The sequence below is a fragment of the Tamandua tetradactyla genome, chromosome 8 (assembly GCF_023851605.1).
Source record: "Tamandua tetradactyla isolate mTamTet1 chromosome 8, mTamTet1.pri, whole genome shotgun sequence".
Classification (NCBI taxonomy): Eukaryota; Metazoa; Chordata; class Mammalia; order Pilosa; family Myrmecophagidae; genus Tamandua; species Tamandua tetradactyla.
In genome coordinates this window covers 82,185,343-82,212,859 of record NC_135334.1, presented here as the reverse complement: position 1 = coordinate 82,212,859, position 27,517 = coordinate 82,185,343, and the positions used below count along the sequence as shown (strand labels likewise).

Sequence of the window (27,517 nt, the reverse complement as noted above, 5' to 3'; positions counted from 1 at the left end):
GGCAGAAAAGCATGATTGCTGGCCCCCTCCTCCTGCTCCCTCACCACAGGATCCCAGAGCAAGGGGGCTGGCAGCTGCCACCTCCACCCCCGACCCCTCAAACCCTCCCGCCAACTCCGAGGCCCTGTCCTGAGGGAAGAGAGCCAGGCATTGGCTTCTCTGGGATCTGCAGTTGCACAGACTTGAAGTGTCCTCGTTCTCCCCGTGGAGGCGCTTGAAGGGCATTTCTGCTCCCTCTCTTATCTCCCAACACACACACATGCACACACATGCACGCACATCTCAGCCCAGCCTCACCTCCAGTCTGCCCGCAGTGCCCAGCTGTCAGGGGCATTTAGGGGAAGCTCAGCCCTCCAGCACTTGGTCGGCATCATCAGCGATGCCAGTCTTTAGGAAGAGCCCAAGAGTCCTGCGTCCTGTCCAGAAAATCTTGTGACAATGGACAAAGAGGATCAAGGGAAAAAGGGAGGATGACTTGCTGCTTCAGAGCGAACCTCCCACTGCGTTTGTCCCTAGGAGCTTGGAGAAGGGCTGGTGTCAGAGACTGCTGAACTCACCGGTGACTGCAGCAGAGTCGAGTCTGATGTGACTGTGGGCATAATCATGACCTTGCCACACGGAAAATGGACGTCAAGGTTCACACAGTATCTGTAAATGGGTATTTTGGCTTCTCATTACTTTCAGTGACCTTCAGTGCCTGTGCTGACAAAGATTCATAGACCCCCAAATCTGTAAGTCAGTGTAAGGGACCATCTGGCCCAGTGGCTGGCCGCTGGCAGCACCTGTCTCCATGGAGAGGTGAACAGATAGGGCAGAGAACAAATGGCTCTGGCTGGACCTGAGCAAAGGTGGGTCTGGAGTCCTACCTCTTCCTCCCCTGACACTTTCCGGGAGACCCTCCCATGTGACCCTGGGACTCCAAATGCCATTTGAAACTCACTGGTCTGATCCAGCCTTCCCACCTTCAGATGGAGAGCTGAGGCCCAGGGAGTGTGAAAAGTCACAGGGCAAGTCAGTAGCAGAGCCAGCACTGGAGCTGGACTGTGGCCTCACGACCACTGACTGCTGTGGCCTCCGGCTCCCGACAAAGGGGCCACCACGCTCCTGGCTCTGAACTCCAGCCTTCTCCTGCATCCTGCTGGCTCCCTGCGTGGAGGGACCTGGCATCCGGGCCATCCCTTCTAGAAATGAGCCCGTGTTCTTAGCTCTTCAGGACTGAATGCTGATGCTTGTTCTGGAACTCTGCTCATTGTCCTCCCTGGATAACCTCTCCACTTTCCTGGATCTCTCTACTCACCTGTCTACAGGGAATCCCAAATCTCCTTCTTGATGGCTCCTCTGGTACCCTTGAGGGCACATCTAACTCTCTATGTCCCCAACTGACCTTATTTCACTCCAGACCTGCTCTTCCTACTGTGTTTTCAGGCAATGTGAATGGCCCTGCCAACCACTCATTCACCACCCCAGAACCCAGTGCCATCTTGCCCTCGCTCTCTTTCATCACTGACCTCTGAAACTGTCCCAGCAGCCCCTCCCCTTCATCCCCAATGCCTGTGCCTGGGTTAGGCCTCGCATGTCTCCAGGCACCGACCAGCATGTGTGTCTCCTCCACTGCACAGTGAGCTCCATGCAGGCAGTGACCATGTCTTCTGCCTACCTGTAAAATCCCTGGTGCCCAGCACAGAGAAGGTACACAGAGAGCAAGGGCTCAATAAATGGGACCTCTAGGTGAGCCCAATGCCCATGACAGAGGAGACCCAGCTGATCTAGGGGAAACCTGAGAAACAGCTGGCAGTGCCTCTGCAGGTGTATCTGCCCCCTTTATCTCACCCAGGTACAATAACGGAGATGAGCCAGGGGGTCTGGGTAATGCCAGGCCTACTGAGTGCTGAAGGCTAACTTTAAAGGGATGCACCGGTACATACTTAATGACCAGCCGCCCCAAAATGGTTGCATATATACATATATAAGTTTATTAAAATTTGTATTTATATAAAAGATGTCTAGCACACACTTTACAAGTAGTAATAAAATACCTAATACTCTTTATTGTACATCTTATACAGCCCATTCATTCTCACAAATTCTTTCGCAGATTTCTACTGAACTCTATCTGTGACCAACTTACGGTGGCAAATGACAGTAAGTGCAGTTCCCTCGAATGTTGAGTGATATTTTCATTTGCGTTAACAAGATAAAAGGGAAACAAGGAAGATTTATGTCTGAACTTCACTCATTCATCAAGATGACTTGGTGACATCTTTTGCTGAAATCTGGAAAATTATGTCCTCAGTGTTCTGTGCTATTCACAAGGAAGCAAGTACAGAGGTAACAAACTTTTAAATTTAATCTGTGTGAGTAACATTTTCCCAGCATGTTGGCCTGTGTAGACAATCAATAAAATAATAAATTCAGTATTAGTTTGTAGCATTTGCTGACTTTCAGGGTGTAAAAGCTCCATCAATGGATGATTCTGTGACATGATTGAAAGCACATTCAACCACTATTCACTGCAACAGACACAAATAACCTCAAGAGCACAGAGGAGAAAAATGTAATGAAAATTACTATGACATGGTGAATTTTGAGTATTACATTAGGTTTTTTTATAAGATGCATGTTCCGGGAATCGAACCCAGGTCTCCTACATGGAAGGTGAGCATTCTACCACTGAACCACCCATGCACCCCTTATTACATTCGTTTTAAGTGTAATTTATCTAATTTTAAGTTTATATAGTTTAGTTCTCAGTAATGGCTATGTTTAACAATTAGCCTACGAAATTTTTCCTTTATTGTGCAACTGATTCTGGGGACCCAATGAGAGCCAGCTCCAGTTAAATAGCCCTAAAGAACTGAACATGACCCACCGTAGCCCCAATCTTGTAGGCTCTAGATTGGGAGCTGTCAGAGATGAGAACACAGGAGTCAAACAGACCCCACTGTGTGACCCAGGCAGCTTGTTCCCAGTGTGACAGCCTTAGATTCCTCAGCCTTAAGGGGACAGTTTTATGCCCACTGACTCCTGAGGCCATGTTCACTTATCACTTCTCCATTCTGCACACTCATACTTCGGTTTGTTTCCATCATCCTCCCCATATACATTCCCCCCCCACACACATTACTTCAGACACTCCATGTACACATAACCCTGGCCCTCCCAAAGTATGACACGTGCATTCATATGTCACCCCCACACAGCCATCTCACATACCCTGAGTAGACGAGCTTTAGGGATACACACACATGTATTTTTCCTCCAGCTGGACCTCATGCACACCATTATCTACATATCCAAACCACCACACCATAAATACACACGCATATGCCCCATTCTTCTTCACTCACTCAAAAACTCTACCCCCTGCCCAAGTGCACCTAATACTCCCACCAGCCATTTCACATGTAAATAGATGCTTCACCCTCCCCACCACACATGTAGCCATCACTCTAGAGTTCCCACACATCTCCTCCCCTCCCTGGCGTGTACATTCACACCATGCACATGTGCACACATCATCTATCCACATTTCTCCCCACAGGCTCACATATCACAGTTGCTCACACATGCCGCCCCCATGCACAGAGACCACACACACTCAGGCACTCCCACGTCATGCCCATGTCCCAAGACAGGAGATCCTCCCCTGCCAGCCTCTCCTTAAAGCCCATCCCCTGGATCAAGGAGCAATGAGAAGAATCCTGGAACCATGAGGCAGGATTCCCTAGGGTGACATCTCAGTTCCCTGGACTTCAGGACCTGGCCTGAGATCTAGGGAAGACTGGAGAGGACTGAGAAGGGCTGGGAAGGGTGGACCAAGGGCTCCTGGCTTCAGAGCAGTCCACCTCCTTCCTACTTCCCTAGCACCCCAATGCCAAACAAAGCACCCCACCTGCTTCCGGAAGGCCCTCCCATGTCTCCTTGGGGGTATGAGGGACTTGCTCAGGCTGGAGCAGATGCTGAGCTCAGGTTCTCCTGTGCTCCCGGGGAGGGATCAGGGCAAGGGGCACAGGATCCTGAGGGGCAGAGGCCAGCCAAAATGGGAACCCAGAAGGCAAGCCTCCCAGCTACACACCCCACAGATGCCCCAGGACTCCAGGGCGTATTGCTTTTCTGAGTTTTGCCAGACTGAGGCCATGGCACAGGCCCACCCTAAGTGTCGCCCCCCCTCCCCGCCCCAACCATCGTGCCTATACCTCTATACTGTCATCACACCTCATCCCCGTCACTCACTCGCTGCTGTCCGTGTGGCCTGGGTGAGGGCCCTCCAGGACCCAGTCCTTCATCAGAGGAAGGGGGGCCCCATGTCCAGCAGATAAAGGCTTAGCTCTAGGGCCCATGATAGGCAGGTGAGTAAGTGCTGTCAGCATGTCTGGCTGATCCAGCTCACGCTAGGCGCAGTCTCAGACTGGGACCTTGATGGGCACAGGGAGACCATCCTGATGACACATCGTCCCTTCTTACACACCACCCAGTGATCCAGAGTGACGGGCGAAGCCTTGGAGGAGGATGGTGAGGTGTGCAACTCCTTACCTCCCTCTTCAGAGAGCTCTCTCTCTCAGACACACACACACACACACACACACACACACACACACACACACACACACATGCCCTAGATCTGCCACACACAGCCTGGACACAGAAACTCCCTCTGATCTAGCCCAGACAGGACACCCCTACCCCCCTTCACCAGCCCAGCTGCTTCTCTCTGGACTCCATAGCCTATCCTTCCAGAAGATGCTGCCCCCAGATTTCTATGGCATCAGCAGTCAGCTTCCCTGACTGAGTGCAAGCTCTCCATCTGTCCATTTAATTTAGGGGCTTTCCATGGACACAGGCTGGACACCTAGGCCTGCGCTCCAGGCTTGGCTTGGCCATGATTTCACTGAAGTGCAAGCCTTTACCCTCTGCACCCCCGTGTCCCATGTGTTCATGAGGGCGTTAGGTTACACCCTGACCCTGGAGTCGACTCCAGGGAAAGCCTCTCCACAGAGGATTTCCAAAATGGAACCATGATCAACAGGAAGATCCCCTTTCCCTCCTCACAGTCACCCTGTCCAAGCCTGCCTCCTCTCCCCCTTCTGGCCTTTGAGAGCTTGTTTGAGATGACTGAGAATAAGCTGCACGAGCACTGAGGTTTGTGGTACACTGCTCAACAACTATGCCATGCCCTCAGCCAGACGTGCATCTGTTCCTTGCAAAAATATACACCCATGAACGTACATGCACACAAGTGTGGTAGACATGGGAACATGTTCACAATGTTCTACATACATGTTCTCTACATGACTGCAGAGCGCATACATGCCTGCTGGGACATGCATAGAGGGGCACATATGCACACACATATGCACACATAGATATGCTAGAACAGAGATGCAGGTGTGCATACACACACCTAGATAGACAACCATGCATGTGCACACGGATATGTCAGCACAGACATACAGGCTGGGACCCAGAAATTGATATGCAGGTTAGGACATATTCACAAGCACACACAAATGCGTGCTATTTCCAAGAATGGGGATAGAGGTAGTCCCCATATGTATCCTTTAACCCCCATGCACAGGCACATGCACATATACACAAGCCCCAGCTCCCGTGTCTGTTCAGGCCCAGGAAGGGGCATGTGGAATGTCATAAGATCTTAAAAGAGTCAGACCCTTGAGAAGGGGATGTAATCACAGACAAAGAAGAGACTGTAAATATTATCTGAATACTATTATATTTTTAGACTAATAAATTCTAAAATCTCAACAAAATGGACTATTTTAAAGGAAAATATAAATCTTTAAAGTTAAAATAAAAAAAGAAGTAGAAAAGCCTATTAGACTAATAGCCATGGGAGAAATGGAAAATGTGATCAAACAGCGTCGGACAAGAAAGGTACAATACCCAAGTGAATTTTGGAGTGAGTCCTTTCAAACTTCCAAAAATACATAATTACTACAATAGAGGAATCACTCAATAACACACAGAAAAAATGTAATGCAACCAAATAATTTTGCAAAGTTAATCAAACCCTGATATAAAAATCTCATTCTCCAAAAACCTTAATCTCCACTACATAACAGCTTTATAATTTTTATTCTAGCTAATACTATGGTACCTTATATTATGTTAGCAAGTAAGATCCAAAAGTAAATTGGAATAATACTATAACATGCACCAAGGAGAGCTTATCTCAGAAATTGAAAGCTGGTTTAATAATAGCAACTCTATTTATATAATAGATCATATTAATAAGTACTAAGGATAAATGCCATATATTTTTAACAGATACCAAAAAAGGCCTTGGAAAAAAATCAGCACTCATTTCTGATTAAAATAAACTTCTTAGTTTTGTGGATTGAATCTCATCCCTCATAAAAACATGTTCAATTCTTACTCCACATTCCTGAGGGTGTGGCCTACTTGTAAATAGGACCTTTGAAGATGTTATTATCAGTTGAGGTACGGACTCATTTGTGAATAGGATCCCATTTAGATGAGGCCAAACTGAACCCATATGCCTGGAGTTCTTATAAGCAAAGGAAATCCTGGATGTAGTGAGTCAAATAGAAGTTAGAAGCCAGAAGTCAGTGAAAATCAGAGCAGCAGACAAAAGGAGAGAGAGATCACCGTGTGACTGAGGACTGCCAAAACACTGTGTATGCACACACAAATATGTGCTTGCCTACAAAACATACTAACATTTTTCCAAATAGCACCTAAATTTTTTTTTCAGAATAGCACCTAAGAAGAATTTAAATCCATTTCCCTCAATTAACAAACAGTTTTTTGCATTAACAAAGAAAAACAATGCAAAACAAAACAACTTCGTTTTCAGAATCTACTCTGCAGTGTTCACAGCTCCACTCCTTGGGCTCTTAAGTCTCGTAGAACATAAAACAATAACTATTGAGCATTAGCTAACGAAGACTTCCTTCCTCACCCCAAGTTTAAGCTTTTACTTTGACACAATGGCTTTCCTTCGGAGAATGTCTATGTAATGTCTCACAAAAATGTGCCCTAAGAAAGACAAGGAATGTTGGTAGAATAAATAAAAATAAAGTGGTTGGAAAAAGCATAGGGAGAAAGAGCCAAGAGACAGAACAACAGCAGAGCACATATTTTTCTCTAAGGTCTTATACAGTTAGAACTTATATTTAGGGTGGGGGGACTGTACTTTTTGGAAAAATAATAGAGTACTTTACCTGGAACGTTTTGGCATTATGATAACAGTTTTTTTTTTAACTGTACTCAATTTTTAAAAATGAACTAAGGTTATGAGGGGCGGGTACATAAATAAAAGATTAAAAAGAATGCATCAGTGAATAGATGCTCAGTTTCATTATTCACCAGGAAAATGCAAAGTAAAACCACAATGTCAGCCACCAAAATGAAAAAAAATGGAACATATAAAATACTGGTGAAGATACGGAGCAAACAGAGCTCTCATACACTGTTGGTAAAAGTGAATTGGTAAAACCACTTTGGAAAATTGTTCGTCAGTATCTATTAAAGCTGAACGCATGGCACAGTAATTCCACTGACAGGTGTACACCTCTCAGAAATGCATACACCTGTGCACTAAAATGCTTCTACGAGAATATTCATAATAGCACTGTTCATAATTGTCAAATGCTATAAACTTCCCAAATATCCATCAACAGTAGAAAGGATAAACAAATTGTGGTACAGCCACACAGTGGACTACCTTACAGCTTCAAGAATAAATGAACTATAATTATCCATATAACATGGGTGGATCTCACAAATATAAGATTGAGTAAAAAAGCCAGATTCAAAGAGTAGGTGATGAATGGTCCCTTTTATATAAATGCCAAACACAGGCAAAATTAACCTATTGATGTTAGAAGTAAGGATAGATTGTTTAGGGGTCAGAGGGTGGGGACTTCTAGGGTGCTGGCAGCACTCTGTTTCTTGGTATGGGTGGCGTTAACACGACTGGGTCTAGTTGTAAAACTACATTCTAAGCTGTGCATTTATAATGTGTGTACTTTTCTGCATGTTGTACTTCCATGAAGAGTTTTAAAATGGAAATAAATCAAAATGTCAACAGGAGTTAACTCTGGGTTTGGGGATCATAAGTTATTTTATTTTTATTCCTTATATTGCTTTATATATTTCAAGTTTATTACAATGAACATATGTTCCTTAAAACATTTCAGTATTATTTTACTGAATATGTATTTTCATGACATGTTTCTCAAAGGTCTTGTGAAGTTGGTTTGAGTAGGAGATCACCTGTTTCTTTTCCTGAGGAGTGTCCACGGTCTCTGGGACCCACTGGGTCAGTGGTTCCCAAATCTGTCTGAACATCGGAATCATCTGAGAAGCTACTAAATTCTGATTCTTAAATATCACTCCCCAGAGTTGGTGCAGATTGGGCTCTGAGATGGCGCCCCTCAAATTCTAAAATCCTAGGACTAAAATCACAGGGTGTCCGCTGTCAGGAGGAGGTCAGGTGACCTTGTCTCCTTGCTTCCACCAGCCATGCCTCCATACTTAGCTTGAATTCATTCAGTGCATTTCTGCTGAGCACCTACTCTGTATATGGTCCTCCAATAAGGGTACAGAGCCAAGCAAGCCATGGCTGAGTCTGATATAACCCATGACTATAGCAAAGTTTACAGAGACTTGTTAGAGAGTTTAGCAGCGTGTGTGACTAAGAATATCTGAGTAGGCTTCCTGGAGGTGGTGACACTGAGTCCTGAGGGATGACAAGAAGTTTACCAGGCAAATGGAGGAAAGTGCACTACATGTGGAAGGAACCGAAGGTGAAGACTAGAAATGGAAAAGAGCAAGTAAGTTTGGGGGCTGGGACCAGGCAGTAAAAAGCCTTTTATTTCCACTGAGAATATGGGGCTTTATGCTAAAGCTTTAGAGAAGCTATTGAAAATATTAAAAGTTAGAGGGGTGGGGGAATTATATGATCAGATTTGTGCTATGGAGAAATAACTCTGGCTTTGGAGTGGCAAGTGGATTGGAATGAGTCAGGGCTGGAAGCAAGGAGGTAGTTTTCAGGCTGCCATAGTAACTTATACCAAAAACACCTGAGGGCGCAAACTGATCTGGCAGCCAGAAAGGTAGAAAGAGGTGCACAGGTTTGAGAATTACTGGGAATATGAAACTAAAAAGACTTAAATTAGATATCAGGGATGAATGAGGAAGAGGTGATGGTAGTCCCTAAGACTTGGAGGACACAGTGTCTGATATAAGGAATGAAAGAGGAGGGGAAAGTTGGTGAAGGTGATGATTTGAACCTGATATATCTGAGGAATCTGTGTGAGACCAAGTAAGGATGCAGGATAGCCAGTTATGTAGATGAACCTAAAACTAAGGAGAGACTTCTGTTTTCATCCACAATGGAGTCACAGGGGCTAAATTTGCCTTCCTGCCTTAAAATTTAAAAAAAGGAGTAATAGTGAGTGGTGCCACACCCATTTCCACCCCTTGGTTCCGGACCCATGGATCCTGGCTATGGGAGAAACAGCACCATACAGCGGATGTTGATTCAGAGCATACACAGCCTCCTGGAGAACATTACCCCAGCCCTTCAAGGCAATGCCACTTAGTTGGCACTGTAATTGAGTTTTCAAAAGGCCATTCCACCGTTCTATCAATCCAGCTGCTTCTGGATGATGAGGAACATGGTAAGACCAGAGAATTTCATAAGCATGTGCCCATCCCAGCACTTCATTTGCTGTGAAGTGTGTTTCTTGATCAGAAGCAATGCTGTGTGGAATACCATGATGATGGATAATGCATTCTATAAGCCCACAGATGGTAGTTTTGGCAGAAGCATTGCATGCAGGGAAAGCAAACCCATATCTAGAGTATGTGTCTATTCCAGTTAGAACAAATTGCTGCCCCTTCTGTGAAGGGAGTGGTCCAATGTAATCAACCTGCCACCGTGTAGCCGGCTGGTCACCTCAGGGAATGGTGCCACATTAGGGGCTGTGTGGGTCTCTGCTCCTGGCAGATTGGACCCTCAGCAGTGGCCAGGTCAGCCTTGGTGAGTGGAAGTCCATGATGCTGAGCCCATGCATGACATCCATGCCTTACCACCATGACCACTTTGTTTGTGAGCCTATTGGGCAATGGCAGGAATTGCTGGGGAAAGAGGCTGACTGGTATCCACAGAACGGGTCATCTTATCCACTTGATTATTAAAACTTTCCTCGGCTGAAGTCACCCTCTGGTGTGCATTCACATGGGACACAAATATCTTCCTGTTTTAAACACACTCAGAAAGGTCTATCCACATACCTCTTTCCCAGACCTCTTTGTCACCAATTTTCCAATCACAGTCCTTCCAAGTCCCTGACCATCCAGCTAAACTATTACTAACAGCCCACGAGTCAAAATACAAACACACCTCTGGTCAGTTCTCTTTCCAAGCAAAGGACAACCAGGTGTACTGCTCAAAGTTCTACCAACTGGGAAGATTTCCCCTCACCACTGCCTTCAAGGACATCCTAGAAAGGGGGTTGTAATGCTGCAGCTGTCCACTTTTGGATGGCTCCGGCATATCATGCCAAACCAGCTGTAAACCAGGCCCAAGTTTTCTCTTCCTCAGTCAATTCACTGTAAGGAACTCCCCAAGAGGTCACAGCTCTGGTCTGGGAAAGAGAAGGTAATGTGGCAGGAGTGGAGACCATGGGCATTTGGGCCACTTCCTTGTGAAACTTACTTGTGACTTCAGGACCTGCTCTGGCCCTATCTCATATATACCATTTCCATTTTACAATAGAGTGCTGCTGTGCATGCTCAACTTTATGGCTTGGTGGGTCAGACACCACCCAGCTCATGATAGACAACTCAGGTCTCATGGTAACTTGGTGGCTCAGGGTTAAGCATTCAGTCTCTACTAAGGCCCAGTAGCAGGCCAAAAGCTATTTCTCAAAAGCAGAGTAGTTATCTGCAGCAGATAGTATGGCTTTGCTCAAAAATCCTTTGGGTCTGTGTTGTGATTCTCCTACAGGGGCCTGCTAAAGGCTCCAAACAGCATCTCTATTTGCCACTGACACTTCCAGCACCATTGGATCTGCTGGATCATATGGTCCAAGTGGCAGAGCAGCTTGTACAGCAGCCTGGACCTGTTTCAGAGCCTCCTCTTGTTCAGGTCCCCACTCAAAATTAGCAGCTTTTCTGGTCATTCGATAAATAGGCTGGAGTAGCACACCCAAATGAGGAATACGTTGTCACCAAAATCCAGAGACCAACTAGGTGTTGAGCCTCTTTTTTGGTCATAGAAGAGGCCAGATGCAGCAACTTATCCTTCACCTTGGAAGGGATTTCTCGACATGCCCCACACCACTGGACACCTAGAATTTTCACTGAGGTGGAACGCCCCTGTATTTTTGTTGGATTTATCTCCCATCCTCTGACACGCAAATGCCTTACCATTAAGTCTAGAGTAGTTGCTACTTCTTGCTCACTAGGTCCAATTAACATGATATCATCAATATAATTGGACCAGTGTGATGTCTTGTGGGAGGGAGAAACGATCAAGGTCCCTGAGGACAAGATTATGATATAGGGCTGGAGAGTTGCTATACCCCTGAGGTAGGACAGTGAAAGTATATTGTTGACCTTGCCAGATAAAAGCAAACTGTTTCTGGTGGTCCTTACTAACAGCTATTGAGAAAAAAGCATTTGCCAGATCAATAGCTGCATACCAGGTACCAGGGGATGTACTGATTTGCTCAAGCAATGATACCACATCTGGAACAGCACTGCAATTGGAGTTACCACATGGTTGAGTTTACAATAATCCACTGTCATCCTCTAAGACCCATCTGTTTTCTGCACAGGCCAAATAGGAGAGTTGAATGGGGATGTGGTAGGAATCACCACCCTTGCATCCTTCAATTCCTTAAGAGTGGCAGTAATCTCTGCAATCCCTCCAGAAATCTGGTATTGCTTCTGATTTATTGTTTTGCTAGGTAGTGCCGTTCTAGTGGCTTCCACTTGGCTTTTCCCATCATAATAGCCTGACTGCACATGTTAAAGAACCAATGTGGGGATTCTGCCAGTTGCTCAGTATATCTGTTCCAATTATGCATTCTGGAACTAGGGAAATAACTACAGAATGGGTCCAGGGCCCCACTGGACTCACTGTGAGACGGACCTGAGCTACAACTCCATTGATCACCTGACCTCCATAAGCCCCCACTCTGGCAGACCAGAGTATGTTTTGGGTCCCCTGGAATTAATGTCACTTCTGAACCAGTGTCTAATAATCCCTGAAATATCTGATCATTTCCTTTTCCCCAATGCACAGTTACCCCAGTAAAAGGCTGTCAGTCTCCTTTGGGAAGGCTTGGAGGAAGATTAACAGTATAGATTTGTGGCAGTGTAACAGGATTCTCCCCCAAAGGGACCTGGCCTCCCCTTCATTCATGGGCTCTGGGTCTGTAAACTGTTTCAAGTCTGGAAATTGATTAAGGGACCATGACTCTGTATTTTTCTAATTCAAGTTAGACTTCTGTTTACTTGACCTAGAACTCTTTTGTTTATACAGCTCAAACAAGAATTTAGTAGACTGCCCATCTATTGTATTTCTAGGTACCCCATCATTTACTAGCCAAGGCCACAAATCTCTGCAAGTCAGATTATTTTGACTCCTGCTTTAAGTTTGCTGTCTGTTATAATAACCACGTCCACCCTGTCTTTGGCAATTAAGTGCTCCCACCTGACTTCTGCCAACTTGGGATCCCATCCTCCCCATTGTATTTAAGGATTCCAGCTCAGTGGCAGCAGTTCCCACAGTAATGTCTGACCTACAGAGAAGGACAACTACAGAGCTCTTCAGGGATGATGGTGCTAGTCTCATATATTTATTTCTCACTGTTCTGGTAAAAGGTGCCTCCTCCAGACATTCCTGGGGTGTAAGAACAGGCTTTGCATGATAAATCCACTCTAACACTCCAATCTCTCTAAGCCTCTGAATCCCCTCATCTACATTACGCCAGGGCAGTTCTGGCATTTGAACCTCAGGTAATGTCGGTCACCTTTCGATCCATGTTTCAGCCAACCATCCAAACAAACTGTTAATGCTTTTTCTAAGCCCTGGAGCTATAACATTGAATGCAGAATATCTGCTTAGTGGGCCCATATCAATAATTTCAGCCTGATGCAACCTTATATTCCTCCCACCATTACCCCACACCCTTAAAATCCATTGCCACACATATCCCCCTGATTTCTATCTATATAATTGGAAAACTCACACAGTTCTTTTGGAGTATAATGTACCTCCTCATGTGTGATACTTTGTACCTCACCTTTAGGGGACTGTTGGGACTTTAATCTAGTTATAGGACTGGAAGAAATGACGGGTGGTGAGGGTGGGTCATGAAAATAATTAAACTCTTTCCAAGCCATTTGCTTCAGGGCTTTCATTTGCAGTTTCATCTGGTGAAACAGGATTAATCACTCTAGGGCTAATCCCTTCAGGTGGAGGTTGGGTGGCCAACTTCTCAAGGCAGGCTAGAGGTGGGGCAGCTATGTCCTCAGGGCAGACTATTACAGGGTTATCTAGAGAACACTCAGTATGACCTAGGGTTTCAACCCCGCCACCAACATCATTATCGATCCATGTGTCACCATCCCATTTTTCAGGGTCCCATTCCTTTCCAATCAATGCCCGCACTTAAACAGCAGACACCATCCAAGATTGAGATTTCAATTTACGTTGTAAAGTTGCTACATAAGATTCTGAGTCTGATTTTTGGAGATCTCAAGTCTACAGCTACAGGAGATAAGATTTTCCTTCAGGACACTCACAGAAACATCTACATCTGTCAGACGACGCTTAAGCTTCTCGTTTGAAGCCTTAAGCTCACCCCTTTCACTCATTAATGTATATGGTGTATCTAACAACAACCAGCCAACATCTCTATACTTCCTATTTCCACAAAACTCCGTAAAAGTGTCAAAAACATTATCCCCCAGAGCCTGGCTTCATACAAGCAAAGCATTAGAAGAATCGAATGGTGATATTTTGACTAACTCTTTTGCCAACTCACTCCATGGACTGGCAATGTCATTCTGATTATGGGGATCAGAATCCTTAGTGCTTTTGAGTCCAGTCCAAGTAGAAAACCATTCATAAATGCCCATTTTTAAGATTCTGTTTCTTAAGAACCACTCCTGGTATCAAGTTGTATTAAGGTTCTCTAGAGAAACAGAATCAACAGTAAATACTCATAAATATAAAATTTATAAAAGTGTCTCATGTAACCATGGGAATATACAGTCCAAAATCTGTAGGGCAGACTGTGAAGCTGATGATTCCCATGGAGGGTCTGGATGAACTCCACAGGAGAGGCTAACCACCTGAAGCAAGAAGAGAACCTGTCTCTTCTATATGCTCCTTAAAGGCTTCCAGTGATTAGATTAAGCATCACTCATTAAAGAAGGCACTCCCCTTGGCTGATTACAGATGGAATCAGCTGTGGATGTAGCCAATGTGATCATGATTTAATTCTATGAAATGTCCTCATAGCAAAAGACAGGTCAGCACTTGCCCAATCAGACAAACAGGTACCACCACTTGGCCAAGTTGACACATGAACCTGACCATGACAAATGCCAAGACCATTCAGTGGAAAAGAATAATTTCTTCAACAAATGGTACTGGGACAACTAGATTTCCAAATGCAAAAGAATGAAATTAGACCCCTCTCTCACAACATATACAAAAATTAACTCAAAATATCAAAGATCTAAATGTAAGTGCTAAAACTATAAAACTTACACTACAGGATCTAAAAGGCAGATGCATAAAATGTAATGATAAATCAGAGATTTTAGATATAACCCAAACATGTAATTTGTGACAAGCTCTAAATAAAGTGGATGATGGAGAGGTATAGGACTGCAGTTTGTGCATACTAGTGAAGTTAACTTGGTATCAAAGAAAATGAGATTATTACAGATTTGGGTTATTAAATTTAAGCCCCATCACAACTAGAAAGAAAATATCAGAGAATATGGAAGCTCACAGAGCCAGAAATTATAGTACAGGTTGCTGAGTTTAGGTGGGGGAAGGGGAATGGGTAGTTAATGCATTTCCCTGGTAACTAATGGGTGTAGGCTTTCTGTTTGGGAAGATGGAAAAGTTTTAGTAATGGAAGGTTGTGAGGGTACCACACATAGTGAATGTGATGAATCCTATTGAATGATATACTCGGAGTGGTTGAGATGGGAAAGGCTATGTTGTATATATGTTCCCACAATAAAAAAAAAAGGAAGAGCAACCAAAGAGACGATGACAAATAAAGGTAATCCATGATCTTGGGAGGGATTAATGAGGTAAGAGAACAGGCTTCAAAGCACATTATTCAGACATATGAAAAATTGAAATACAGACTGTAAGCTTTATATCAATGTTAAGTTACTTGAAATTGATAATTGCATTTGTGAATACATAAGTGAATATTCTTGTTCTTAGGAAATGTACTCCTACGTCCTTCTTAAATATTCAAGGAGTGTGATGTGTACAACCCATATTCAAGTGTTCAGAAAACTGATTGATCAATAGATAGACAAACAGATATATTGATGGATTAATGACAGAATAATATAGCAAATATGGCAAAATGTTTTTTAAATGGTGGATCTAGGTATATGGGGGGATAGAAGTATGTTGGAGTTCTTTGTATGAGGTTGTACTACTTTTGTAACTGTCCTGTAAGTTTGAAACTATTTCAAAATATAAAAGTTTATTTTTTTTATTGGGCAAAGGATTTAAATAAACATTCCTCCCAAAGAAGATACACAAATAACAAATAACCACACATAAAGATATTCAACATCATTAGTTACCAGGGAAATGCAAATCAAAACCACAGTGAAATACAACTTCACAACCACTCGGATGGCTAGAAACAAAATGAAATAATGTGTTGACAAGGAAGTATAAAAATTGGAATCCTCATATACTGCTGGTGGAAATATAAAATGGTGCAAACACTATAGAAAACACTAAAAAAACTAAGTCTGGCAATTCCTCAAAAAAGTTAAACATAGAGTTACCATACAACCCAGCAATTCCACTCTGAGACAACCACATAAGAAAAATGAAAACATATGTTCACACAAATACTTGAATAGGAATGTTTATAGCAGCATTATTTATAATAATTAAGAATAAGAACAACTGAAATGTCCATCAACTGATGAATGAATAAAGAAAATATGGCATACCCATATAATGGAATAATATTTGGCAACAAAAGAAATGAAGTTTTAGGTCATCAAGATGGTGTAGTGAGCTGCTTCAGGGCTCTGTCCTCACACAGAAACTTTAAGCAACAAACAAGAGCTGGCACAACCATCTTTCTCAAAGCTCCAGAAAACAGTTAAAAGATTGCAGCAAAGGAGCAAGCACCAATACAAGTAAAAGGCAACTTAAAAGAAGTGGGATTTGGTGGCACCCTGGCTGGACCTTCCCCAATTCCCTCACCAGTTTGGCAAAGGAGCCAGCCTTCACTCCTAATGTGGGCCCCTGGTCCCAGTTCCAGAGGGAGCAGAGTAACACATGTGCATGCACCGGATGTCTGTGACAATCTGTCTGGTGGCAGCCTGAAAGACTAAACCAGGATAGTCATCCACAAGCTTCATATTGATGAAAGGTTAATTCCTTAAGAGGACACAACAATCCTAAATTTATATGCATCTCAGTACAGAGCTTCAAAACACATAACCAAAAATTGCTAGGACTGAAAGGAAAAATAAAACTCGGATAAACATCTAAGGAGGAGCTCTGATGGCTCCCAAGTCTGCAGTGCAGTAAGCAGGACAGAGAAAAAGCCCTGAGCAGGGGCCTGGGTTCTAGTCTTGCCTCTGCCATAAATCTGCAGTGTAACCTTGCCACAAGGCCTTGGTTTTGACTACTAAACAATGAGTTGGCTATGGGATCTCAAAAACTCCTGTGGCCTCAACAGTCTACGGGTGGTGGGTGCAGGAGGGAGATTCTCACTAGTTCACATTATTCTAAATGCACCAGCTGCAGAAAACAAATGAACTGAAAGTCTTCAAGCCTCATTAAAGTCATTATAGCAGAGTCATCCATTTAGGGTTTGCTGCTTGCAGTTCTTCTCCTCCTCCTCCTCCTTCCCAAGAGGTTTTGAAATAGACTCAGCGCTACCCCTACCCTCATCTTTCTCTGCACAAGATTTTCTTTAGGTTCAAATTTCAACCTAGTTGAGGATGTGTGTAGAAAAGGAGAGGCACAGGAGGTGACTGTTAGGGGCCAAACTTGAGACCCACAGTTCTCCAAAGAGCTTCTCCTCTAGGACTCCATCACAGAAACCCACCAATATCCATGTGGAGACAAACCAGGGTCTCAGATGCTCCCATTCCTCATTTCTCTGGCCTAGTCCCTGGAAGGGCAGGTGATTCCTCAGATGCTGGGGATCCTTAGCAGCTACTCTCCAGTTGGGGAGGGGATACCACCATCTTGCCTCATCTGTACACAGGGCCTAGCTTCCTCCTTCACAGGGCAGCTGTCTCTGCCCATTCCTTGGGCCAAGAAATATATTCTAGAAACCTCAACATTAGAAAAGAACAAGCGAAATTTTGGAATGGAGCTACTTGAGGACCACTCTGAGTAAGATCCATCTCCTGACTATAGAAAACAGGCCTGGGGATGCCAGTGTGGGGCAGGGTGTGTCCAGCTCTGGATACTGGGACAATGGGAAAGCATGGGGGCTGGAGGGCTCTGGCTTCCAGATAGACCATATGTAGCTTGGCCACATATAGAGGACATCTCCCCTCTGGGAAGACAGCCCCAGGATAGGCTGGGGTTTGAAGCCCAGGAATCTGGGTCCTCTCATCAGTATCACCTGGCTGGAATAAGGTCAGAAGGGCCACTGAAGGAGCCAAGGGGAAGAAACCAAGTCCATAAGAGCTACACAGTCAGTACAGACTTTATTTAGTAGTCACACACTCCCCCACACACCATTACACACACACACACACATACACACATACACACACAAGCCTATACAGGGTCCATGGCCACTTAGCCACCCACATCCTCCCCACCACCTCCCTGTACAGTTGCCTGTGGATGGCTTTCTCCCCACAACCCTCTTCCAGAGCCAGTCCCCCCGTCCCCCTGCCAGCTCACCGAGCGGTCTCCCTTACTTCCTTCAAGTAGTTCCTCCTCCTGGTTGTTCTCCTGAGGAGGAAAATAAGGAGTGACTCTCCACACCCATACTGCCTTGCCTCACTATCCCTGCTCCTTGCCTGGTCAGACCGTGGTCACTCAAGGGCTCCCTCAATGCACTGGTCTCAGCCACCTTGGTGGGTAAGTGAAATGACAGGTCAGGGTGGAGGATTTCTAGAAGGTACTCACTCTGTGGGGCTTAGAGAAGCATGTATTGAGTCCAGAATGAGGCCAGCAAGGACCAGAGATGTAGGAGCGAGGCATGGGGGTGGAGGGCATAGGCTGGAAGAAGGAGTCACTAGAAGAGGCAGAAGGCAAGACAGTGCAGCTACCGGAGGACTTGAGGCAAGGGGGGAGCAGAGGAGGAATTCCCCTGAGACCCTGGATATGTGCAGCTGTGAAGCCTCTCTGTACCCCTCCCTGTCTAGGGCCCCAGGGGGGAGGTTGGGAGGGATGGGTTGTGGGACCCCATATGGTGATGGGGGACCAGCAGCAGGGGAAAATGGGTAGACTTGGAACTGCAAAGAGGTGAGGCAATGGTGCAGGGCAGGTGGAGGTGAGGCAGGGGTGTCGAGTGCTTACCGATCTCTTCGATGGCCCCGTTTCAGGGGCCCAGGTTTCTTGTGCTGCTTTGAATGCTGAGCTCCCATGGGCCTGGGAGTGCCTCCTGGGAACAAAATCTCTGTCTTGGCAAAAGCATGCAAACCCAAAAAAGACAAAGCTGTCCTGGACCCCATGGTGGCCAGAGGATGGAGTGAGTTTGGGGGATAGTCCTGCTTTAGGCTGCACTGAAGACCAAGCATCTGTTGAAATGCCTTGTATCATGCAGCTCAGTACTGAAACTAGCACAAGCTCACTTGGGTATCTTCCTTCATCATCATGGCAACACTCAGATTAACAACTACCATCATGGATTAATTAGGATGTGGAAACCCTTCTGCTGGTCACAGCCTCCCTCCTCACCCTTTGAGGGCCAGACTGAATCCCCAAGGCCTCAGCAGCCATGCCACAAAGGGACACCAACTGCTGGTTGCCATGACAGCACAGAGACCATGTATCCATGCATGTGTAAGTTACTATAGAGACCCAGGAAGAGCCAGGTGCTCCAAGGACAAAGCTCCATCTGGAGGAACCACAAGCCAGAGGACACATTCACTGATAGCCTATCTCTGATCAACTCTGTGTTAGGGGTCAGTGGCAGGCTCTGGGTTGGGGGACCACACGTTCTGCCTTTTAGGAGCTAAGGGGAGACCTAGTTGTTCCTCATTTGTGCCCTCTGCCTCTTGCCCTCTCATTCCACACAAAGCATCTAGATGATCTTTTCACTTCCCACAACTCTTACTTTGAGAATTCCAAGCCTACATTGCAGGCCCAGCCCTGTCCTGCACCTTTCACCCCGCTAACTACCTGTTCTCTGGATCCAGTCCCCTGGATGTCCCACACCACCTCACTTGAGGAGTGCAGGCAGGGGCCTCCTGTGAGTCCGACCATTCGTTCTGCACATTCTGACTGCATGAATGACGCCACCCATCATCGCTCCCGTCTTCTCTGTCCGCTTTTCTCCCCTAATCCAGGCCCTCATCAAGCACTTCTGTGTTATCTCCTAGGCATCTCCCAACTGGACCCATCCCCCTTTTCCTAGACCCACTTCCTTGCTAGGGACTCCCATCTACTGTCTGGCTCTCTGGCTCTTGGCATTGGCCTCCTTGACGGTCTCTGCCGCCATGCTGCTCCTCGCAAACCCATCCTCACACTGTCAGTACCGTGAGCTTTCTCCAGGCAAATCTGAACACCCCATCCCTATCTCCAACCCCCTGAAAGCCCTGCAGGAGCTCCGTGCTACTTCCAGGACAGAATCTAAGCAGCTCTACCCTGCTGGAGGCCCTGCTAGGCCGCAGTCTAACTTCCTGATCATATCACCTTCTCTCTCTCCCCTCACTACCTACAGACTCACTTCTCCCCTTCCTTTTCCATCCCTAACCACAATCTTATAAAAAGTATATCTAGATTTTCAATGAGCACTTATAACAATAATTAAGAACTTCAGTTTCAAATTTCAGTTTCAAAATGGGAAATTACTGACCCAACCTGACTGGGTCCTCATGACCCAGGCCCCCCCCAGACTATCACGCAGACAGTCCTGTGGAGAGGCTGCAGTGGCGTGGGGAGGAGAGTTGGCAGGATGGGGAGGAGCCCATCCTGCCAACTCTCATGGATCCGGGAGATAGAAGAATCACAGACTGTCAGCTGACAGGGGCATCTCATGCACACCCTCATGCTACAGATGGGAATGTCAGTTCAGACGGAGGAAGGGGCAATGTCAGCTCAGACAGAGGAAGGGGCAATGTCAGCTCAGAGGGAAGAAGGGGCAATGTCAGCTCAGAGGGAGGAAGGGGCAATGTCAGCTCAGAGGGAGGAAGGGGCAATGTCAGCTCAGAGGGAGGAAGGGGCAGAGCCGAGACCAGAACCAGCTCTCCCAACATCCAGCCTGCTGCTCTCTCCACTTTGGCACATGCCTCGAAGCTCAACCACAGGGAAAGTTAAGGGATGTGTGCGTGCACATTTCTAGGTGAGTTTGTGACTGCGTATGTGCACCTGGAATTGGTAACCTCATCCCTCCATCTCCCACGAATTCTCTTTCAGATGTCCTAAGTCCTGCTGTAGGTGGAATGGATCCTTCCAGCCAGGGTCAAAGTATATCACAAAGCCAATGCCCAGGCCAGCACTTTCTGAAGTCTGGGTGGCCACAGGAAGCATAGCACCCTCCCTGATCGCCTTTCCGCCCAAGCTCTCCGCTTTATCCAATGGCCCACAGGATTAAACCAGGGAGAGTGAACCAGGAAGGAGCCACGTAAGGTGCAGGTGAAGCCAGTTTCCTCCAAGGAGGCCTATGGTCAGCTTAAGGTCCATGCCCACCTGCTCCTGAGGCTTCTCCCATTTACCCTGGGGGAGGACTGGGCAAGGACCCTCAAAAGAATCACAGAACCTCAGGGCTGGGTAAATTGCATCCCTCAAAGGTCCCTCCCTCCCTGGGGCAGGAAGCTAGGCTGATCCACAGGTGAGAAGAACCCTCTGCACACTTCTAGAAGTAGGGCCTCCATCTCTGCACAGACGGCAATTTTCTTCACTTCAAGCCCAAACATACCTCCCGTTGGTTCTAGTTCTGTACCTATAAGAACATGACTCTTCAGTCTGTCGTGCGACAGCACTTAGATATTTTTAATAATGAGCACATGGACATAGCGCTTTGCAGTTTCAGAGCATTTTATGTATTTGAGCTAATTTGACAGTGAGCACAACCCTTTAAGGAGGGCATTACCATCGACAGCGCGCAGATGGGGAAACTGAGGCTCAGAGAGGGGAAGTCACTTGCCTAGCAAGTGGCAGAGTAGGGACTGGAGTGACCTACTGCCGGGCTGGGGCTTGGGGCGCCCTGTGCTCGGAGGCCTCAGAAGGGAGCAGGTGGGCAGAATGGGAAGGGCAGACGTGCCTCTGACGCTGCTCGCTGGAGACCCTCTGCCTCCCCCCATGACAGCGGAGGGACCCAGGTCTGGACTCGATGTGACGATGCCTCCAGCCCCAGACACAACCTGGCCTCCTGGGCAGGCTATTCTTCTGGCACCCCTTCAAAATTGACATTTCTGAAATATTTGTTTAGCCCTTAGACAAGCTGAGCACAGCCTGGGGGAAGAACAGGGGAGGACATTCTTTGGTGACAGGTACCTCAGCTTACAAATCCTGCTCAGCAAAACAAAAGTCCCTCGGTTAATGAGGCCTGCCCTCTTTAGAAGGCTGCTCAACACGCCTCCATGCTCACGGCAAGGTTTCCGCTCCCTACTGCAAACACAGCAGTGCAATCTTCGAGCCAAAGCTGTCCTCCTCTCCCTGGGGGGGAGTTCAGGCAAATGTAATTTCCCCCCCATCTCCTACATTTCCAGCAATGTTTTAGCTTCCTTTTAGATTAGGGCATCGGGGAGATTATCAGGAGTGGCTGTACTTATCCAGTCCTGGCTGGATGTGATTTTAGGAATGGAGCAAGACCAGAATGTTCTGTCCTCCAATTACCACAGTGGTTACCATGGCAACCCGCAGGCCCTCTTGGAGGTGTCTAAGCCTGATGCAGGGTCCAGAGGATCAGAGTGGGGGATGGACACCCAGGAAGGACTGCCCGTGGAGAGGGCCCCCAGCTCCCTGCTGCCCCGGGCCCAGCCCAGAGAGAAGCTGGGAGTCAGTAGCAGGAAGAGCTGATGGGATCAGGGACATTACAGCCCAGTGGGAAGTGAGCAGAGCAGGGCCAAGACAGGGTGAGCTGAGTAAGGCACTCTCCCGGGACACAAAATTAAAGAGGGGGTGCCAAAAAACTCAGTAGTCAAGATAAACAATATCTAAATCAAGATTAAAGAAAACATCCATGAAAAACAAAAGATCAAAATTTTAAACAATGATAGTATCCAACAGGGCTTGAATTAGGGTGGGGCAAGTGAAGCTGAGTCCTGCAGGTCCAGGCATAGAACCTCGATTTATTATGGATGTTTTTGCATTAATTTTCATTTTCTAGAAATACTGTGTTATCTCTATTACCAAGAGATAATTTTTGGTCACTCCCTTAAATTTTGTACTTGAGGTGGATGCCTCATTTGCATCACCCTAGTCCTGATCCTGGAGAGTAGGAACAGCTGGGGTCAGGGGCAGGAGGGACCCTGGCACAGTTGAAAACACACAACAAGAAGCCAGGAGACATGGGTCCATGTCTGTAACTGCAGGGTTCCTCTCAGCTCTGGGAGAGTCAGATTCAGATGTCACAAAACTCTGCAACACAGAGATTGCCGGGGAGCACGGGTGCCAGTCTGCACGTGGGCCCCCTGCACACTGGAGGTGACAGTGACTCACATGGTGGCTCCACCTCCTGCTCTCCTTCAGGCTGGATGCTATGGAGAGAAGAGAGGAGAAGAAGGGGAGAGGGGAACGGAGGGGGCGGGCAGGGAAGAGGCTGGCAGTTTTGTGTAACTGGGAGCAGGAATGGCAGATCAGCTGTAATTGCCTGAAGCTGAGAGAGGCTGTTGATAAATGTTACTAATAATCAACCTTCAGATCTGACACCCAGCTCAAGCTGGGATTACTGTTTTGAATGGAAATCGAACCCAAACCAGTAATTACCCTGGTGAGCGATGCCAGTCTCACTCTGAAGCCTGTGTTAGGCAGGGAAATGGCACCTTCATGTTGGTGACAGTCCAACAAGGAGAGGGTTCAACAAGGGACCCCTTCCTGGGCTCATAAGCTCTCCTGGCCTTGGGTGACTTAACAAGATGCACTCAACAGGAGTACCCACTCCTCCTTCCAGGAACTTCAATGGATGAGGAATCCCCGCTCATTTTCCAGTTTCTAAGCAGAGTCCAGACTTCAGTCCTCACTCCCACTGCCCCTCCTCCTTGGGCTGGACGGAGGTCCCTTGTTTACATCTTCCCTAGCTATCAGAAGCAACTGCTTGGGAACAAGGGGTGGCTATTCCTTCAACACAGGTGCAGTTTTCCAAGTCTATGTCTGGGTTCCTTGGACAGTCGAACAGCGATTCCCTTTTAGACTGGGAGGTTCCAGGAATGGCCAGCAGAGCTGGACTAGGTCAGGAGGACAAGGCCACAGCAGGTGCTAGAGCCCATCCCAGCCTTATCTCTGGACTGTAATGAGCATGTGCTTGTTCCCAGGGCCAGTTGAGGGCCAGGTATGCCTGAAAACCCTACCTGGAAACAAGCAGCACTCTGCAGCTCCACCCTGGGTTCTTTGATGCCACTCATCCTACTGGAAGAACCCCAGAATGCTGGCACCACCCAGACCAGGCATGAGAGGGAAAGGTTGCTCCTCTCTTCGACCAAGCCCCCTCTCCAGGCTACAGTCCCTGCTTGAGTCCTTCTCTCTGGCTTCTCACCAGGCTAACTGGGGACTAAAAAGTCACTACTAGACAAACCATGGTGAGGTGAACAGTGATGCCATGCTCTCTCCCGTTTGCACATCAGTCTCCACCGAACACCTTCTGCCCTCCACACTGTGCTCGGTGGTGCCAAGACTTGGGAGTGGCAAAGGAGGACAAGTTCCTTCAAGAAGCACCTTGTGGCCGAGGAGAAGCAGGTCAGTAATTACGGAAAATTACAACTGCAGGTAGTTCCTGATGGCCATTTCCAACGACCTACCAGGTAACCCCCCCATATTACAAGTTTGGGTATGTCCGTAAGCTGCTTCACGGGGCAGACAGAGCTGGTCAGGTCTTGGGAGTCGGTGCGTGTGGCCAGAGCCTTTGAGCCTGGCCCAGAGCCCCATCGGGGAGGTGCCGTCACCTCGAGAGTGCCACCTAGTGACAGCGCAGCAGCAATGCAGCTCTCGCTTTAGGACCTAGGGTTTCCCTCCTCTCCAGTCTTTCCCCAGAAGCAGAGCCCTGAATTTAGAGGTGCAAAGGGAAACCAAGGAAAAGGGTTTATAGATTTGTTCACAAAGGTTTGACACTTGACGGGAAGGAGCACTATGCAACCCAGGCGCTGGAAGTGGCAGGCGGACAGGTGGGACATGCCTCCTGAGACCCAGGGAATTAGTGGCACCCTTTCAATTTTCTGCTTATTCAGCAGTCCTCCCCTCCCCGCCCCCAACTCTACTGGGCGCTCAGCGCTATTCCCAGCTATGCCACTGGGGGAGGTGACAAAGCCCATGCCCCAAACTGGCCTTCTCAGCCTCTCAGTGCCCTGAGAGAGGTGGGGGTCCCAGGGAAGCTGTGTTCACCAACAGTGCCCTGACAGAGGTGCCGTGATAGAGGTGGGGGTCCCAGGGAAGCTAACTCACCTACTCCAGTGGACTACGAAGGGGCTCCTTTCCAATTTGGGGCCAGGCAGGGCTCACCCTACAGTTCTCAGTTATTCTATAATATTCTGAATGCCTGTTGCTCCAAATAATTTCCCTCACTTGTCACAGAGAAGAGTTATGACCAGATGGGAGGTGAGAGGTCCCCAAAGTAATGTTCCCAGGAGTACAGAGCCCTAAGCCTAGGAAAAGATACAGAGTGAGGCGGGAGGGAGTGTGCACAGGTGTGGGGAGGGGAAGCACGCATTGGGGAATATCCCAGCGGAATCAGCAAGCTTTTCCTTAAAGGGCTAGAGTACATATCTTTTTTTGCTCTCGAGCTATATTCATCTCTTGAGGCTGTAGTGGGAAAGCAGCCATAGACGATGTGTAAATGAATAGGTGTGGTTATGTTTCAACAAAAACAAGCTGCTGTAGTTTGCCAATCCAGCCCAAACTTACTGCCCACCTGAGAGGCTGTCCCTGCTGAACCGCAGAGGCCACAGCCCAAGAACAACTTCTCAGCTCAAGGACTGCCAACCTACACCCCTTCACTGGTGCCTCTGGGCGTAAGCAGCAGAGCTGGGCGGGGTGGGGGTAGGAGCGGTATTTATGGGTCACAGGCATAAGATGCAGGGGCTGAAGTAGGAGGGGTCAAGGTGATGAGAAGTTTGGCCAGTCTGGACCCCCAGATTTCAGTCCTGCCCTCCGCTCTCTTTCGCCTACGCACTCAGGAGCAGGCCACTCACCTGCAGTGGGAGGCTCTCCGCGCAGTTGCTGCCACTCCCCTTCCTGCCCCCAAGGGGTCTCTCTCGGTTTAGCTGATGCCCCTCCAGCTCCTTCCCGAACAGAAAGCCGTGACCCCAGAGCTACGCTGGAGGATGGGACTGAACCGCCCCAAAGGCGCGCCGCCAGACAGATGACACCCCGGAGAGGGCGAGGGGCCCCGACGGGGGAGGAGCTGTAACCCGGCACCGGGACCCTGAGGCCGACGCGAGGCCGAACTGGAGCTGACCCCCGCCCCGCCAGGCTGGGTCCGGCCGACCGCCACCCCCACCCTCGTCTGGGACACGCCACCGGAGCCGCGTCGGCCTCCCCACCCCAGTTCCTTTCCCACCCCCCGCAGGTGCCGCGGCGACGAAAAGATCTCAAGCCGCAGGGCTGGGGCTGTTCCTGCGCTCCTCCAGTTACACTAAAAGTGAGACCGAGGAAGATGGTATCGAGGCCGCGTGGAGGGAGCACGGGCTCATCCAACATTGATGCGGCCCCGGATTGCTCCCGAGCCCCTCGTAGCAGACGCAGGTTCCCCGCCCCCACCTCCTTCGGGATGGGTCTGGCGCGCAGGGAAGGTGCGGCCCTCCGCCAGCACCCCAGGCTCCCGCAGTCCCCCGGATCCCTCCCGGTGCCACGGGCACTTCCTTAGTCCGCGAGCGCTTCTTAGAGCCCCAAAGCCGCAAAGAAACTGCGAAGGCCTAAAAAGCTGTCGGAACAGGCTTACTGCTCCAAGCACGCCTAGTCTTGGGCCTAAGGAAGCGGCAGGGTACCCGCCTCTCCAGCCCTCCAGACCCAGGAGCTTTAAAAGAGGGAGGGAGGAAGCTGGCTCCTCTCTTAACACACAAACACCCAGTCAATATGCAGGTCATTCTTAATGACTGTAGACAAACACAATTCCCCGGCTCACCTGCATGCACTCAGATGCACACCACTCACACACATATACATAACCACCTTTGGTGGTGCACATATCCTTTCCCCCCAAAAGTGCACAAACTCATTAATATACACTCAGTGGTGCACAAACTCCTTGGCACCAAACATGCACAGCCCACATATACCCTTACTGGTGCATACGCTGAGATGCACACAAAGAAAATCACACCAGAGCCTTCTCCCAGAGGAGCCTGAACACATCACTGAGTCTGCTCTCTAACACTTGGTGATGAAGAGGAGGGAATATCAGCCAGAACGAGCCACCCAGGGCAGAGCAGACTGCACAGAGAAGGCAGGTGCCAGTGGGCAGTGCCCTGTTGGTACACTGTGGCTTCCCTGGTGTGGTGTTTATTTGGCTTGCAGTGCCTAAGGGACAGGGAGACAGAGCCAGGTTGGGATTGAGTCTTTGCCAAGGAAAATAACCCTGTAAGGAGATAATCGTGAGTTGTCATTACTCTCTGCCTCCGAAGGCTTGCCTACGGTCCTCATTCCCTGATCTGAACTCTGTGCCCCTAATCTGACAGTAGGCCTGCCACAGTTCTGTAGCATCGCTCATCTTCTTGGGGCAGCAACAGGAGAGACTATTCCTAAAGTCTGCTGCTTCCCTACAACCTGGCCTGGCCCTCGCTGATACAAGCCAACATACAACACACACACAGAGCAGGGATCCTCTTTGTTCATCTTTAGATTAGAAGACCAGGACACATGGCCAAGCCTGCAGAGGGAGGCTGATTGAGAACAGACATCTGAGCCTGAGATTTAACTGCTCCAACCTCAGGACAGCATAGGCTG

General features: G+C 47.8%; 1 protein-coding gene and 1 long non-coding RNA gene across 3 annotated transcripts in view; both read right to left on the bottom strand.

Moving 5' to 3' along the window:
• TUB (TUB bipartite transcription factor) overlaps positions 1–27,517 on the bottom strand; it is a 91,637-nt gene that overhangs the window by 41,070 nt on the left and 23,050 nt on the right. The gene's annotated exons all lie outside the window — the stretch shown is intronic.
• LOC143644642 (uncharacterized) lies at positions 18,105–19,207 on the bottom strand. Its single transcript, XR_013156800.1, has 3 exons — positions 19,157–19,207; positions 18,776–18,860; positions 18,105–18,205 (listed from the first exon to the last, which is right to left on the bottom strand). It is a non-coding gene; the product is annotated as an uncharacterized LOC143644642 (long non-coding RNA).